Source organism: Chiloscyllium plagiosum, chromosome 34 (assembly GCF_004010195.1).
Source record: "Chiloscyllium plagiosum isolate BGI_BamShark_2017 chromosome 34, ASM401019v2, whole genome shotgun sequence".
Classification (NCBI taxonomy): Eukaryota; Metazoa; Chordata; class Chondrichthyes; order Orectolobiformes; family Hemiscylliidae; genus Chiloscyllium; species Chiloscyllium plagiosum.
Genome location: NC_057743.1, coordinates 25,694,465 through 25,712,513, shown reverse-complemented (window position 1 = coordinate 25,712,513; position 18,049 = coordinate 25,694,465). Strand labels below are relative to the sequence as shown.

Genomic DNA, 18,049 nt, shown 5'->3' with positions numbered 1-18,049 from the left:
TGGAATGAACTGATCCTGCATTTTCTGCATTATACCCAGAAATATCTGCCATTGTTCCTCCACGTCACCCCTGCTAAGGTATTGCACCATTGAACTTTGGCCAGCTCCTCCCTCATAGCTCCATAGTTCCCTTTATTCAACTGAAATATTGTCACTACCGATTCTACCCTCTCCCTTTCAAATTGCAGATTGAAGCTTATTGTATTATGGTCACTACCTCCTAATGGCTCTCACTTCGAGGTCCCTGATTAATTCTGGTTCGTTGCACAATACCAGATCCAGAATTTCCTTCTCCCTGGTAGGCTCCAGCACCAGCTGTTCTAAGAATCCATCTCGGAGGCACACCACAAAGTCTCTTTCTTGAAGTCCAATACGATCCTGATTCTTCCAGTCTATCTGCATGTTGAAATCCCCCATAACAACTGTAGTAACATCTTTGCGACAGGCCAATTTCAGCTCCTTATTCAACTTACACCCTACATCCATTCTACTGTTTGGGGGCCTGTAGATAACTCCCAAGCAACCGGTCACATTTAAAATTTAAACAAAACCTGGTAGAGAACTGTTAACTTTTATTAATTGGTGCATTCTCCATTGCAATACCTCTGCTCATCAAGAGTCCACTTGCCAATCCATTAATTTGCTCCTCTCACAGTGTAAATGCTGGTTTTCCCCTGAATTTGGTATTTTTGTGTATCGTCTTGATGAGTACAGGATGAAAGGATTCCACAAGACGTCTGTTTTCAGCAAACTCAAGCTCTCCAAGACCAAACAACTTTTTGTTTTTACATAATTAAAATTTCAAGTCTTAGCTGGCAGTTGCATATAATAATACTAGAAATGTATTGAACTTAGTTGATTCTAATGTTTTATTTTTAGGAAATACAAAATGGTTGCACCTAGCAATGATGGTTTTACTTGTAGCAGGATAGCCAGCTGGCGCAGAAATGCATTTTTAAAAAATGTTTTAAATAATCTTTACTTCCCCCAAATCAACCTTCCAAACTTCCCAAAAAGTTTCATGAGATAAACCTATGGGTACTATTCCTTTCTACTTCCACCTACTAATTTCATCATCTCTGCACTTCAAGTAATTAATACTCAATAAAAAAATCTGAAGAAGAAAAAGTGAACATTTGCTGCAGTCCATGATGATTATAATTAAGTCAAACAACCTTTTAGTTCAGCATTATAAAGTGAATCAATATAATTAACTTGTCCTTCAGAACTAAACACACATCAGCAAATTCTACTTTTTACCCATCAATCACAAACTTGACTATAGACAGCACATTTACAATAAAGCTTATTACTGTTAGTTTGAAATGCAAATAGCCTTTTATAGTTGGTTTATCATTTTATAGTGTGACAACACCATGCTAGAATTCCATACCAAGGAACATCTTCATGACAAATGGACAGACTCTTTCAATTTGGAGAACAGTTTGGTTTGACCATCACCAACAGGAAGGCAAATGTCACGACCAAGAACATTACCATATTACTCTATGACAATGTGACCTCTGGAGTTTGTTGCCAGCTTCACATATCTATACTGGTGAAAATAACGCCATCAGTCATGTGATGCTGAATTCAGCATACATTTCAACAGCTGCATCCACAAGGCTGTAAGGGTATTGGAGCAGAAGCAGGCCATTCAGCTCTGAGTCTGTGTCACCGTTCAATGAGGTCATAGCTAATCTGAGTCTTCAACTCCACTTTCTTGCCTTGCCCCTTGATTCCCTTATTAATTAAATATCTATCCCAGCTTTGAATATATTTAATGAAATAGCCTCAGCAGCCCTCTGCAGTAAGGAATTCCAAAAATTCACTACCTCCGAAGGAGAAATTGCTCATCCATCATAAATGGGTGGCCCCTTATTCTGAAGGTATGCCTTTTAGAACTGGACTCTCACAGAATGGGAAACAACATTTCTGCATCTACACTGTCAAATATCCTAAGTAGGCGCAACTGACTCAACCTATTATGTTTAAGGTCATGGAAAGTGTGTGCAGCAAGGTGAGACCCGGATAACCTATCACTAGTCAGGGGAAAAGGCTGAAAGGTTTTCACGTTTACTATTCCAACATATTCTCAGCATCTCTTGTGACATGACCACCAAATCGGAGGCACTGAAGCGTGCTAATTCTACAACATACACTCATTGTTAAGCCAACAATCTCTGCACTAGCTCAGCCATGCTCACTGGATGATTGATAACCACTGGTGATTGGAGGTTAGTTAGAACCCAGAGAAAACAAGACTAATGAATTGTGCACTTCCTCAGCCCATTGTCTTCTTCTGGTGCAAATGCAACAGAGATTACCTTGCTATATTGGGACTCCTAAACCATCCCAGGTGATGCTCAAGACAGAATTGATGCTATTGGTAGAAATCTTGAGATAGAAAAGCAGCCATTGCATCAGTTTATAACACAAAACAATATAAGGCAATACTGATCTGATTGTATGCATAAGTTTTCTCATATCATCTCAAATCTATCTTCAATTTAAACTATATAACCCAATCTCTACAATTTTAAGGACAAGGTATACAAGGGAAAGCGATGGCCTTGTGGTATCATTGCTGGACTGTTAATCCAGAGACCCAGATAACATTCTGGGGTCCTGGGTTCAGATCCTGTCATGGCAGATGACGAACTTTGAAATCAATAAATGTCTGGAATTAAGAATCTAGTGATGAGCATGAGTCCATTGTCAATTGTTGGAAAACGGACCCCACCACCAAGGATATATTTCCCTCCCCTCCCCTATCAGCATTCCGTAAAGACCACTCCCTCCGTGACTCCCTCGTCAGATCCACACCCCCCACCAACCCAACCTCCACTCCCGGCACCTTCCCCTGCAACCGCAGGAGGTACAAGACTTGCGCCCACACCTCCCCCCTCAACTCCCTCCAAGGCCCCAAAGGAAACTTCCATACCCGCCACAGATTCACCTGTACCTCCACACATATCATCTATTGCATCCTTTGCACCCGATGTGCCCTCCCCTATATTGGGGAGACGGGCCGCCTGCTTGCGGAGCGTTTCAGGGAACACCTCGGGTATTAGCCCTTCTTCAGGAATGAGGAAAGTTGGTCCAGCAGGCTAAGATAAAAGATAGGGAGGAGGTACTTGGGGGAGGGGCGTCGGAAATGTGGAAAGAGGTCAAGGTGAGGGTGATAGGTCAGACCCTCACCTTGACCTCTTTCCACCTATCACATTTCCCGACGCCCCTCCCCCAAGTCCCTCCTCCCTATCTTTTATCTTAGCCTGCTGGACCAACTTTCCTCATTCCTGAAGAAGGGCTAATGCCCGAAACGTCGATTCTCCTGTTCCCTAGATGCTGCCTGACCTGCTGCGCTTTTCCAGCAACACATTTCCATCAATTGTTGGAAAAACCCATCTGATTCACTAATGTCCTTTCGGGAAGAAATCTACCAGCCTTACTTGGTCGGCCTACATATGAATCCAGATCCACAGCAATGTAGTTAATTCTTAACTAATCTCTAGGCAATTAGGGATGCGCAATAAATGCTGGCCTTGCCAGCAACGCCCTCATCCTGTGAATGAATAAAAAGAGTACAACAATGGTTCATGACTCAATTCCTGGGATTGTCGGGTTATCCAAAGAGGAAAAAACTAGACAGACTGGTCTACATTCTTTGGAGTTGAGATTACCTCTTGATCTTCTAATCAAAACATACAAAATTCCTGCAGGGACCAACAAGGTAGATTGCTGGAATAATGAGGCAAAGATAAGGTAAATAGCCAAATTATTTTCTCTAGGGTAGGGGAGTCCAAAATTAGAGGGTATAGGTTTAAAGATGAGAGGGCAAAGATCTTAAAAAGGGACATGAGGGGCAACCTTTTCCACAGAGAGTAAGGTGCATATGGAATTAACTGCTAGAGAAATTATAATTACAACATTTAAAAGACATTTGGACAGGTACATGAATAGGAAAGGTCTAGAGGGATGTGGGTCAAAAGCAGGCAAACAGGACTAGTTTAGTTTAGTTTAGGAAACCTAGTCAGCATGGATGAGTTGGACTGAAGGGTCTGTTTCCTTGCTGTATGACTCTTTCCCCTGGTGGAGATGACGAGAACCAGGGGATAATCTCACAGTAAGGAGAAGACCATTTCAAAATGAAATGAGGATTTTTTTTCCCCACAAGAAGGTGGTGAATATTTGGAATTCTTGTACCAGAGATCTGTGGAGGTCCAGTCATTGAAAATCTTCAAGACTGATGTTGATATATTTTTGTATGTTAAAAACATTAAACGAAACAGAAGTAGTGCAAGAAAGCAATGCTGCAGTAGATGATCAGCCATGATCTAACTGAATAGTGGTTAGACTCAAAGTGCTGAATAGTCTACTCTTGCTCCCATTTATGTTCTTTAATTGATCTCGGGTATAATATATTCAATGGCAATTAATAAGAAACTTTGCTTATTTATCAGCATTACATTACTTTTGTCCTTGCAGAGGGTACATTAGCTTCTAATGCATTTTTGGAGGCTGAGTAGGAGCTCAATGTACTTGATTCAGAACAGAGTGGGATCGTGTCGAAGTTTCAGGAGCAAAAAGATTAGAAGCATACAAATTTTGGAACTTTTACAATTAAGTCATAGTTAAGCATTTACTAATTGGCTTTCCTAGAAGATTTTTCTAGGTATGCGCATATAGTTCCTCAGCATTTCTTTTCAATTCACTCAAAGGACATGTGCATCTCTGGCTTGGCAATTATTTATTGCCCATCCCTAATTGCCCAGAGGGCAGTCAACCACATTGTTGTGGTCCAGAGTCACATGCAGGCCAGACCAGGCAAAGATGGCAGAATTACTTCCCTGAGGACATCAGTGAATTCAGATAGGCTTTTCCAGTGATCAACAACAGTTTCATGGTCATCAGCGTTTCCTTCTGGTTAAAGGTGCTCAACTATGATAGTCATGTTTCTGTAATGATCAATCTACTAAGAGTCATGAGCAACATTCTAAGATTAAAATTATAACATTTCCATACATTCGTAAAATAATCAAGTTGAACAATTTCTCAATTAATGATCAGAACTATCAGCATTTGAAAATACCCTTACTTCCATACTTAATGATTACCAACAGCACCAATCTGTAGGCTTTAATTCTTTACATAAACCCGAATTGGATTTCAAGAGGAAACATTACTTTATTAAGAATATTCCCATCAAAATATTTTCTTTAATTTCATGTAGTTGAAGTAGGCAGAGAAAGAAAGAAAAAATGTTGGAAATTTTCTGTTGGTTATAAATTTTACTTTCCTCTATCACGGGCTGGCTAGTAAAGCTTCATCTAATCGAAAAACTTAAAAACTGCTGTCCACCTGATGAAACAGCTCAAATGCCAACAAAGAGCTCTACAAACATCAGGGCATGTATTGGATCAGCTCAGATCAGCCGGGTGCAACAAATCCAATAACATTTCTTTTCAATTTGTTTTTGCAGAGTTCATCTAATGACTACTAACTAAAAACAATCCTGAAATAATTCTGAGCTTTGATATTGACTGGAAGAAACCTGTGACAATCTGAAAAATTAGTTAGTGAATTAGCCTCTGACACTGTTCTATATCTGGATCACATTTTGGATGCTGAATATTTACTATATTCTTGCAACACACCCAACTGCAATATCTCATACACAATAAAACAAATCTGGGAGTGTTTAGGTCACAAGAAATATTTACTGACGTAGAGTACTTGGATTTTAATTCAGTGAGTTTCCTAAAATGAATAAGGAAGCTATCCTACTGATAAATATTTATCATTAACCAAGTTTAGAAAAATAGATAATCTGGTTATTAACCCATTACAGTTTGTGGGAGCTTGCTATGAGCATATTAGCTGCCATATTTCCTACATCACAACAACGAATATACATCAAGCAGTATTTAAGGATCATGAAATGAGGATTATAAATACAAGTCACCCTTATTTTCCCCCACTGTGAAATCCCTTAGGGCTCAAGAAAGCAGAGATATGTGGGACAAATCACACAGGAGTCATATTGCTGCAGAGTAAACATCCACCAGCGGCATACAAAACAGATATTATGACATCCATCAGCATTCAACACTGATTTGATATCTGTGGTGTCATTTTGAATTCAATGCTGTAATCAATGTTGTCTCTTAATCTCACACAGTTAAAGGTGGGTTCAGCAGCAGGACAAACACATTCCTTACCAACCCTATTTAAAGAGTTCAACTATTTGTAGGTAATTTTCTGGTTGATTGCATTTGCGGTTTGAAATAACTATCGATGGGAAAGTGTAGTGCTAAAAGTGGTCATCTAAACCTCTGAACAACCTGTTTATCCCACACATGGATGTACTGGAAAACATTTCCCGTGGAATACAACATTACTTGGAGAATGAGCAGAGGCAAGCAGAACAGGCTAACCTGCTGGAAGTAGAGGGCATTTGTTTGTCCAGTGCTGTCAACTATATTTCATTCCCTCTTACCAGAGACCAGCCAGCATGCAGGTTTGCTAGAATTGAAGAGTTCCTAATGGCACAGAACATAAATAATGACATGCACAACACATTGCGGACACTGTGGAACAACTCTGCCCAACACCAGAAATTAAAGGGATTCCACTATTTCAACTTCTAGCTGCTGTGACCATAGGTAATGAATCATAAAAGTCAATGTCCTTTCTTCAGACTATAGTGGTCTACTCCAGCTCCATTTGAACCACAAAGGTAAATAAAAGCAAGGCTCCTGGTCACGGGGTTATCTGCCGAGGATGTGCTTGATGAGTGCTACCCACAAACCAAATGCACAAGTGCTGCATACACATTATGAAAGCCATCACACAGAACTAGCTGATCAATGGGTCCTGAAATAATAGTTCTGATGTCTGGATCCTTCTGGAGACCCTGATGTACTAAGCAGCATGTGTTAAGATCTATGATGGTCTGCTTACTATCATGAAGTAACAGTTTTGCCACGAAGCTACATTGCAAGCAACCTAACAGCATCAGGAGGTGGAAGAAAGAGGAATGAGGAGTCAACTTAATGCCTGTTTGGGCTGTCTAAAGAACTCATCCAAATACAATGCTAGCAATCACAACCTCAATTTCCTATTCATCAACAATTCCAAACAATAAACTGTGAAAGACCATGACAGCAGGGGGAGGTAATATTTGGTTGCAATACAAAAAAAAACCAACACGAGATTCCAAACAAATTTAAAATAAAATCATGCAATATTGCATATATAAATTAATATCAGGATCAGTGGTGCTGGAAGGGCACAGCAATTCAGGCAGCATCCAACGAGCAGCGAAATCGACGTTTCGGGCAAAAGCCCTTCATCAGGAATTCCTGATGAAGGGCTTTTGCCCAAAACGTCGATTTCGCTGCTCGTTGGATGCTGCCTGAATTGCTGTGCTCTTCCAGCACCACTGATCCAGAATCTGGTTTCCAGCATCTGCAGTTATTGTTTTTACCCTATATAAATTAATACCCTTGTGTATTCACTTAGTGCCTGTCTTCAATATTCCTTTGCCTGTTCTATTGCTCCTTTGTAACACTATATCCAGGGGCAGTATTGCAGCAGATGGACGGCTGCTGACTTTCAGCAAAGGAGACAGCAGGTATCCTTGGAGGTCATACTCAGAGTCCTGGCTGCAAACTATGCCACTGTTGTACTGATTGCGGAAATCTGGTTGGATGGCATCAGTAAGGGCATTGTGGATTGACAGGACAGGGCTGCCCTCCTGAGGGAGAACAACAGGTTCATGCTTAATGGAAACATTGCCTCTCCGACAGGTCAGAGCATCCATGTTGTAATCTGTTGGAGGACAAACTGTTGAGACTGCTATAACATCCTGAAATCACCTTTTATCTGACATAATCCATTACAATGAGTTTGAGCCGAAGTTTGCACAGGAAGCTGATCTTCCACTGTAGCAGTCCAACATTGGGTAGCTGTTGCTTATGATGCAGTGATGTCTGTGACATTGGGGATCAGATCTCTAATCATAGTGGCCTATACAAGCAGAGCCTACCACCACTTCGACTATGAAAAGAATTATCTCCAAGTTCTATGAAAAATCCTGTGAAAAGTTAGTGTTTGATTGCTCTATGTTCCTAGATGTTGAACACAGACTTTCTGGCAGACCTCTAATGCACCAAACATTTGTGTACAACCTGTCAGCTAAGCTCTGCTGACAGCCTCATTCAAGTCTAGATTAGACTGGTGCTGGAAAAGCACAGCAGGTCAGGCAGCATCTAAGAAGCAGGAAAATCGACGTTTTCGGGCAAAAACCCTTCATCAGGCTTTTTTCCTGATTATATTTCCTGCTCCTCAGATGCTGCCTGACCTGTGCTTTTCCAGCACCACTCTAATTTAGACTCTGATCGCCAGCATCTGCAGTTCTCACTTTTGCCTAGCCTCATTCAAGTGCTCATCGAAGTCCTCTATGGCAGGCCATTTAAGTGACCATTTTTATCCTTCCTTCTTGATGTAGCAAAAGCCACTCATGTCAGCATCTCACTACAGGCAGATCCCATATCTATTCTAAGCTTTAAATTACAAATAATATCAGTACCTGAGCTGGTGGGTGAAATCAAGTGTCAGTGCTGTGCATTTATCGTTTTTCTTGTTGGTGTACTTTCACTATCTGACCTCTGCCTATCTTAAAGAAAAATCTTCAGGATAATGTTGTATTGTAGGAAGGATGAGTGGTGAAAGAGAGAGGTTTATTCTTGCATCATCTGCAACTTGCAAATCTGAAATGTGTGGGAGATGAGGAAGAAGTGGGCTGTAAATGCTGAAAATCTACTTGGCTGATGTACTGATTTATTATGTAAGTGGCAATACTTGGGATATGTAGATGTAAGGCTTCAACTTTTGATTAGATTAGATTAGATTAGATTAGATTAGATTAGATTAGATTACTTACAGTCCGCCCCCTTGAAAGGTGATATAAAGCACGAGTCCTTAGGTGTACAGGCTAACTGATAGAAATTGCTGGTCAGTGTGCGACTAGTGATCAAGGGTGGGCAAGTGGCACTTGAACAAGCCCTGAAGGTACAGCTAGGAGGAAACGCCATTTAAAATGCATTCACTGACCTTGGCCAGTTATGCAAGATTACAATTTCTTGCAGCATTACATCTACGTTCTCAGAGCTTGATTCCTGACATTGATTTTCACAACTATTAGCTCCCATTGCTTTTTGACTGGGTAGCTGGAGGGTATACACTCTCTGCCATCCCCATCACCAAGACAACCAACAAAAACTGACACATTGTATCTCTCCTACATTCTATTCCTCAACTATGGTCTCTAGCACTGGTCCAAAAACCTTTCTTCCATGTTGTGCTATTCCAAACAGTTTCATAGGTCATATTCACTTTCTATACAATAATCAATACCTCTCCAGTCATAATGTGCCACCATTTTAAGATGTGCAGGTTAACCTGTTCTACTAAATAATCAACTGGTACAGTTGATGCTTACTGTATGCAAAAGTTATTCACATGGGGAGGGGAGGTGTGGGGATGGGACGGAGACACCGAGACAACATCCCCATTGCATTATCAATCGATGCTGAAGCAAGCCCAAGCCTGCCCAATTATTGGAAACTTCTTTGTCTGTTCATTAACATTTCTCCTGAAACAACAGACTCAAACACCTATCACCTCGTCATTCATTTTAGTTTAGGTAGTATGTAACATGTTATACAAATCACCTATGTTTGCCCAGAGATCAAAAATGATTGCAATAAAAAAAAATCGACTGGTGGCACAGAACTTTAGAGACTTGAAACACTCCACAATCATGGTGCTATATAAATGCAAGCTCTCCAGAAATAATTTAATGCTTTGAATGCATGAGTGTGGAAAAGCTAAAAAGAAAAATTATACCCGAGTACTGAACCAGCCCTTTAGTTTCATATTCAACTCCAGGTAAGAGATTTTTTAACATAGCAGCCATCTGAATAGAGGGATAGCTAGGTTATATTCATTATGGAAAAAGGGCTTGAATGTAATAACAACATTTATAAACGAGATTGGAATGTAGTGAATGATTTTTCTTTATATTTATGAATTATGAAATAGCTCCTGAAAAAAATTGGGTCCTTTTCAGAAAAAGCTGTAATAGATTCTGATCCAAACAGATGGTTCTGCATTTATCAGAGCCTGACTAAAATCTTAACTTTAGGGACAAGGGACATTGTGAAAGCAATGTTACAAAGGAGATCTAGCACTTCAACATTTTGATCCCTTATATAGACTAGAAGAAAATACTAATTATTGAAAGCAGTTCTGATTGCAGAACAATTCATCTGTATGCCCTCCCATCTGGCAAACTGATTGGATCTGACATTTAGGTTGAAGGCATCAAAAGTCCATTTTAGTTAGGATGTGGTTATAAAGAAACAAAAAAGTCACTATAGTTCTTTGAGCATTAAAAATAAGATCCTATAAGCGCTTCAGCGTAAAAACAATTGTAGACATATGGTTACCCAATATAACATGTAAGAGGAGATGCTCTCAGAGGGGTAAGGTTATTTACTAACCAAATTAGAGACTGTGCAACTAAATTTTACTGTACCAAGTAAGTGCTCTCATTTGCAAAGTAAAATAAGAGTCTGAATTTTGTTTTACTCTATAAATCATTATATGCTAAATAGTGAAATCTTGGGTAAGGACTACCACAAGAGCAAAATTTTCACATCCTATTGCCATGCAAGTAAAACACAAAACCAATGTATCTTCATGTAACACCACATAACAGAACATTCCATTGACAGACCTAAAATGAGGAGTGGTACTCTGCCAGAATATACAAAAATGCCTGTCTATGCAGCAAAAAAAAACATGCATTCCCTCGACAGAGCTCGAGCTGCACTGCATCTGTTATTCAGAATAATCTCAAAACAATATCTGCTTAATGTACAAGCTTTAAAAGCAAGGCAAAACATACCCTTAAGTAAACACATCTTTACCTTAGCCAATTCTTCACAACACAATATTTTGGTTTAAATTCTGTTGAGAAGGTATCCTGCTGCAAAGGTATAAGGAGCGGGGTTTGGGGGATGAAAACATAAGAACAACAACGAAGAGTCCGTAGTTTAGGAAAATGAGAAGTGCAATAAAAGACAAAAAAAGAGGCAGAAGGGTGGGTGACAGAGAGAGAGAGAAAATGGAGAGGGAGGAAAATGGAGGAAGAGAGACAGAAAAGGAATGAGAGAGACTAATAAGAAGCGTAACACAGCCTCCTCTGCATAGTCTAGCATAGTCAGCATTGAGAGAGGACAGACACAAGTGTTACACAGGTTCCATGCCAAGAGAGGAAAAAAAAATCAGCTGATCATACAAGTAACATTGGTCAAATAAAATCCATTTAGCAGATTCTGAAGAAAATGCTTTTACTACAGTAAACTAATTTACATTGAATTCATATCCTGAATTGGCAAGTTTACATCAGCAAGAAGCTACACCTGCATTCGTGTTATTTTCTCCCGATTCCTAATCTGAAATTTGCACGCTCCCAAATAGACCAACTTGTGTATTGATTAGATTTTAACTTGAATTTTGAGAAGGATGCAATGATTTCTGTGTGCCTGACACTCAAAATGTACTAAAATATAACACCCATCTTATAAAATAACTTCAATGAACATATTATTCATGAATTGCAATTCACTAAAACCAACTTAGCTTTGCATCGGGACGGAACTATATATCGACTCACTTTAATTTCAAAAATATACTTATTCATAAAAATACACATTCACAGTCATGAAATCAGTTTGGTTCTATACAATCTTAATACAGTGAGAACAAAAATGAGAGTATGACTCTCGCAAAAGCACAAGGCATTTGTTCTTTATGCAAGATTAGATTTGCATATATTTGAGGAACTGGGAAAGTTTGTTAATTGAATAGACGACCATTGTAGAGTCATAGAGGATGTACTGCACGGAAACAACCCTTCGGGGTCCAACTCGTCCATGCTGACCAGATATCCCAACCCAATCTAGTCCCACTTGCCAACACCTGGCCCATATCTCTCCAAACCCTTCCTATTCATTGACCCATCCAGATGCCTTTTAATTGTTACAATTGTATTAGCCTCCACCACTTCCTCTGGCAGTTCATTCCATACATGTACCACCCTCTGTGAAAAAGTTGCCCCTTAGGTCACTTTTATATCTTTATCCTCTCACCCTAAACCTATGCCCTCTAGCTCTGGACTCTCCCCCCTCTCCCCTCTTCCTTGGGGTGGGAGGGGGGGGGGCGGGAAAGGAGGAGGAATGAATTTATCTATTTACCTATGCCATTTAGTTCTGGACTTCCCGACCCCAGGGAAAAGACTTTGCCTATTTACCCTATCCATGCCCCTCATGATTTTGTAAGCCTCTCTAAGTCACCTCTCAGCCTCCGGTGATCCAGGGAAAACAGCCCTAGCCTATTCAGCCTCTCCCTATAGCTCAATCCTCCAACCATGCCAATATCCTCGTAAATCTTTTCTGAACCCTTTCAAGTTTCACAACATCTTTCCGATAGGAAGGAGACCAGAATTGCACACAATATTCCAAAAGTGGCCTAACCAATGTCCTGTATAGCCACAATATGACCTCCCAACTCCAGTACTCAACACTCTGACCAATAAAGAAAAGCATACCAAATGTCTTCTTCACTATCCTATCTACCTGCGACTCCACTTTCAAGGAGTTATAAACCTTTGCTCAGCAACACTCCCTAGGACCTTACCATCAAGTGTATAAGTCCTGCTAAGATTTGCTTTCCCAAAATGCAGCACCTCACATTTATCTAAATTAAACTCCATCTGCCACTTCTCAGCCCATTGGCCCATCTGATCAAGATCCCATTGTAATATAAGGTAACCTTCTTCGCCGTCCACTACACCTCCAATTTTGGTGTCATCTGCAAACTTACTAACTATACCTCTGATGCTCACAACCAAATCATTTATATAAATGACGAAAAGAAGTGGACCCAGCACCGATCCTTCTGGCACTCCATTGGTCACAGGCCTTCAGTCTGAAAAACAACCCTCCACCACCACCCTACCTTTGAGCCAGTTCTGTATCCAAATGGCTAGTCCTCCTTGTATTCCATGAGATCTAACCTTGCTAACCAGACTCCCATGAGGAACCTTGTCAAACACCTTACTGAAGTCCACATAAGTCATGTCTACCGCTCTGCCCTCATCAATCCTCTTTGTTACTTCTTCACAAAACTCAAATCAAGTTTGTGAGACATGATTTCTCATGCACAAAGGCATATTGACTGTCCCTAATCAGTCCTTGCCTTTCCAAATACATGTATACCCTGTCCCTCAGGATTCCTCCAACAACTTGCCCACCACAGATGTCAGGCTCACTGGTCTATAGTTCCCTGGCTTGTCCTTACCACTTTTCTTAAACAGTGGCACCACATTAGCCAACCTCCAGTCTTCTGGTACCTCACCTGTGATTATCGATGATACAAGTATTTCACTAAGAGGCCCAGCAATCACTTCCCGAGCCTCCCACAAAGGTCTAGGGTACACCTGATACTTTGGGCGAAAGATCTTAGATGGTGGTCTTTCCCCACTGCATCTCGGTGGCAGCTGCCCCAACCTTTCATGTGTAGCCCAGCAAGTATCTGTCATTTTCTGTTCATTAGTTACTCCATGACATTGATTTCACCACATTTAGAAAAACTTTACGCTATGAGAGTATGCAGTTTCATATGGTCCATGAGATTGTTCAGAACTGTCTCACCTACCCAAACTTTAAATGTTGCTCGACCTCACCTGACCATGCCTCTTACCCAAGCAGGGCAATTTCCGTGCTCCCTACACCAAACTTCATCCCCTGAAGTAAAATATCTCTCAGTGCAGTCTTGTGGCCAGCATTAGCGTTCCTGATGCTGACTTCCATTGCAACTGGGGTGACTATTTAACCTGACGTTTATTTTGATTGGTTCTGATTTGGATGTGCTAAGCAATTTAATTGTTCCAAACCAAATGTAGGTGGACTTTCCAGGGTATGCACTCTCCTGCATACAGCCTATGAATTCTCTTACTCAATTTAGGTACATTAAGACTCTTTTGCTGTCTCGAGTTCACATACTACAATGGTTTGATGGGCCGGCTCCCGAAGAAAATCCTAATGGTTTAGCCAAGGCTTGGCTTTCTTATGAACCTTTGCTACAGGCTGACCTAAGGTCTCTCTGTTCAGGATATATACTGAATGAGGCTATGTTATTGTCTTCACTCAACTGGTGTTTCCCAAGCTTAGTCAGACTGGCAAATTCCCTCAGAATATCCTCCACATTTTCCAATGATAAAGCCAGTTGCAGTATCTGTCTGAAGTCCAGTTGGGCTTTGGCTAATAGATATTTTTGGATGGTTACATCATTAATCCCACATACCAAACAGTCTCTTGGCATCTCACCCTCTTGATGCCAGTGAAATAACTCCACAGATCGGTATCCCGTCATCAAGTCACCTTTTATTTACACGTGGAGAGTCCTTGACACTGATCCAGCTTCATCAGAGACAACTCTCAGAGTGAACGGGATGTCTGAGACTCCTATTCTGACCACATTAACAGCTCCAATCAGGGTACTCATTGTATGAGGTCCACCAGGCTAACTTCGTTATGATCACGACAGCACACATTTGAATTTTGTCCACTGTTCTCAGCACTGAATTCATAAAGCTGGCACGGAGTCATAGAGATGTACAGCACAGAAACAGATCCTTTAATCCGACTTATCCGTGCCAACCACATTACCCAACCCAATCTAGTCCCACCTGCCAGCTCCTGGACCACATCCCTCCAAACTCTTCCTATTCATATACCCATACAAATGCCTTTTAGATGTTGCAATTGTACCAGCCTCCACCACTTCCTCTGGCAGCTCATTTCATACACGTACCACCCTCTGCGTGAAAAGGTTGTTCCTTAAGTCACTTTTATATCTTTACCCTCTCACCCTAAACCTATGCCCTCTAGTTCTGGACTCCCCCACCCAGAGAAAAGACTATTTATCCTATTCATGTCCCTCATGATTTTATAAACCTCTATAAAAGGTCACCCCCTCAGCCTCCGATGCTCCAGGGAAAACAGCCCCAACCTATTCAACCTCTCCCCATAGCTCAAATCCTCGAACCCTGCCAACATCCTTATAAATCTTTTCTGAACCCTTTCAAGTTTAGTAACATCCTTCCAATAGGAGGGAGACCAGAATTACATGCAATATTTAGATTAGATTAGATTAGATTACTTACAGTGTGGAAACAGGCCCTTCGGCCCAACAAGTCCACACCGCCCCGCAGAAGCGCAACCCAGCCATACCCGCTACACTACCCTACCTTTACCCCTTACCTAACACTATGGGCAATTTAGCATGGCCAATTCACCTGATCTGCACATCTTTGGACTGTGGGAGGAAACCGGAGCACCCGGAGGAAACCCACGCAGACACGGGGAGAATGTGCAAACTCCACACAGTCAGTCGACTGAGGTTTCAAAAGTAACCTAACCAATGTCCTGTACAGCTGCAACATGACCTCCCAACTCCTGTATTCAATACTCTGACCAATAAAAGAAAGCATACCAAATGCCTTCTTCGCTATCCTATCTACCTGTGACTCCACTTTCAAGGAGCTATGAACCTGCCCTCCAAGGTCTCTCTGTGCAGCAACACTCCCTAGGACCTTATCATTTGATAAAAACAATTGTTTAAAACATTGATATATTAACACCATGGTCCAAATAGCTAAATTTCAACCTACCATTCTTCCTATCTCATCACTAGCAGCAGATGCCAATTTGGCTAGATCACAGTGCAATGAATAACTTTTACATAGACAAATGAGATAGCACTTTCAGTAATGTTTGCACTAAAGCTAACATATGCAGCAAGTATATCAAGCACTGGGAAGCCTGATTACATTCAACCTTAATGACAAAATGGCCAATTCAATGTCATCTACTGCATCCGTTGCACCCGGTTTGGTCTCCTCCACATCGGGGAGACAGGACACCTTCTTGCGGATCATTTCAGAGAACATCTCCAGGACACCACACCCAGCATCCCCACTGCCCAGTGGCGGAACACCTCAACTTCCCCTCCCACTCCGTCAAGGACATGCATGTCCTGGGCCACCTCCACCACCAAACCGTTACCACCTGACGCCTGGAGGACGATTGCATCATATTCTGCCTTGGGATCGTGCAACCACATGGGATAAATGTGGATTTCAACAGCTTCCTCATTTCCCCTCCCAATACATTATCCCAGTCCCAAGCCTCCAACTCGCCACTGCCCTTCGGACCGTCCATCACTCCCCCCTCTGACCTATCACCTTCTCCCTTATCTTCATCCACCATTCTCCTCCTCCTCCCCCCCCCCCATTTTTCTCTCAGCCCTGACCCACAAGCCTCTTTCCTGATGAAGGGCTTATGCCCGAAATGTTGATTCTCCTGCTCATTGGATGCTGCCTGACCTGCTGTGCTTTTCCAGCACTATTCTCTCGACTGACTCCAGCATCTGCAGCCCTCACATTCTCCTAACTAACTTACACTGTAAGGTTTTATGGGCTGCCTAATTTAACATTACAATCTATATTTACATAAAAGTATAGATTTCAGGGCATCCATATTCCTGTTCTAAATACACTATAAAATTGCAATCAACCAGTTGTGCAAGAACAAAGTTACCAATCAACTCCATTCATTTTAACTGTAGCCTCCACCTGTTTTCCATCAGGTCTAGGCACCTATATTAAACTTATCTCAAGCAATGGCAAAAAAAGTATACACTTGTCTACCACTGGGATTCTCAAATCTTAAACTAAGTCTGTGCCACTAACGGATGCTTTCAAAATGTGAAGACATCAAGAACACTGGGCTGATGGACTACTCACCAAAATGAGAGTCTACAGCTCTCAATTCAAATGGAGATCTAATATTTAAATGAATATAGATTTGTAACTTATTAATAATATTCATGCCTTTTCTTTCAGCCTGCATTCCTCCACAAGCTCACAAATGGATTTGTCTTACTGTCTCGGCATGTAATGTACTTGTAAAAATTTTTCTATTGCTGTTTCCCAACATCTCACATGCAACAGGAAAGTGTAATTTCGCTTCCTAAAAGAAACACCTGCATAAATCACACCTCAAAATTTCTTAAATCGTTTCACACAGATCAACAGATTGTGTCACATAAGCTGAAAAAGGACCAAGTAACTGAAATTCAGGAGAACATCAATTATTGCAAAGATCAACAATAAATTGGCTCTGAGTTGGCATATATGCCAGGAAGATCAAGTGGAGAGAAGCCACCATGGTATCATCATAACCACAACACCAGAGTAATTTTCAGAGGGCTCTTGTGGTGCAGTGGCAGTGTCCTACCTCTCGGCAGAGGCCTGGGTTCAAGACGAACATGTTCCAGAGGTTTATCATATGATGTCTGAACAAATTGATGAAAATAACCACACAGATGGTGTGCTGGACTACACTATTTCCTCCACTGATTGATATTTTGATCGAATGTTCCAGCTTTGTCTTAAGGTGGGGAGTCAATGGTCTCGTGGTATTAACCCGGAGACTCAGCTATGTTCTGGTGACCTCGGGTCGAATTCCACCATGGCAGATGATGGAATTTGAAATCAATAGAAAACACTCGTTTGTTAGAATTGATTATTTTATAATAAATAGTAGTTTCTTGTTAAATATAGAAACCTAGTAACTTTTCTGTTAACCATGATTCATATGACAGAAAACTGGGACAGCGTGATTTGATTAAATCTAGCTTTTATGGTAATTCCGGAAGTTGTGGGGCTCAAGTGTCAGTGCACTTTCCCAAGTGGTCATGACAACTGTAAACAATGCTTTGCCTATTACGCCAAGTGTTTACTATTCACTTCCCCTGATATTGGTTCTAAATTGACTTTGCAATCATGTCCTCCAGTCCTCCTTTTCTAACTCACTTTGAAGTAGCAATCTGGGATTACTTTATCTATGCCACT

The 18,049-nt window shown here is 41.1% G+C and overlaps 1 protein-coding gene across 7 annotated transcripts in view; it reads right to left on the bottom strand.

Annotated features, from left to right (window-relative positions):
* The window catches only part of kcnab2a (potassium voltage-gated channel subfamily A regulatory beta subunit 2a), a 265,891-nt gene that overhangs the window by 210,026 nt on the left and 37,816 nt on the right, over positions 1–18,049 (bottom strand). The window contains exon 1 of one of the 7 annotated variants that reach the window (XM_043675965.1): positions 10,998–11,284. The exons of 3 other annotated variants lie outside the window; for them this stretch is intronic. The gene's annotated coding sequence lies outside the window, so the exon portion shown is untranslated. Of the gene's footprint in view, positions 1–10,997; positions 11,285–18,049 lie in introns of those variants that run through there. 3 more of the 7 variants (XM_043675970.1, XM_043675971.1, XM_043675972.1) reach the window with 3 other exon arrangements.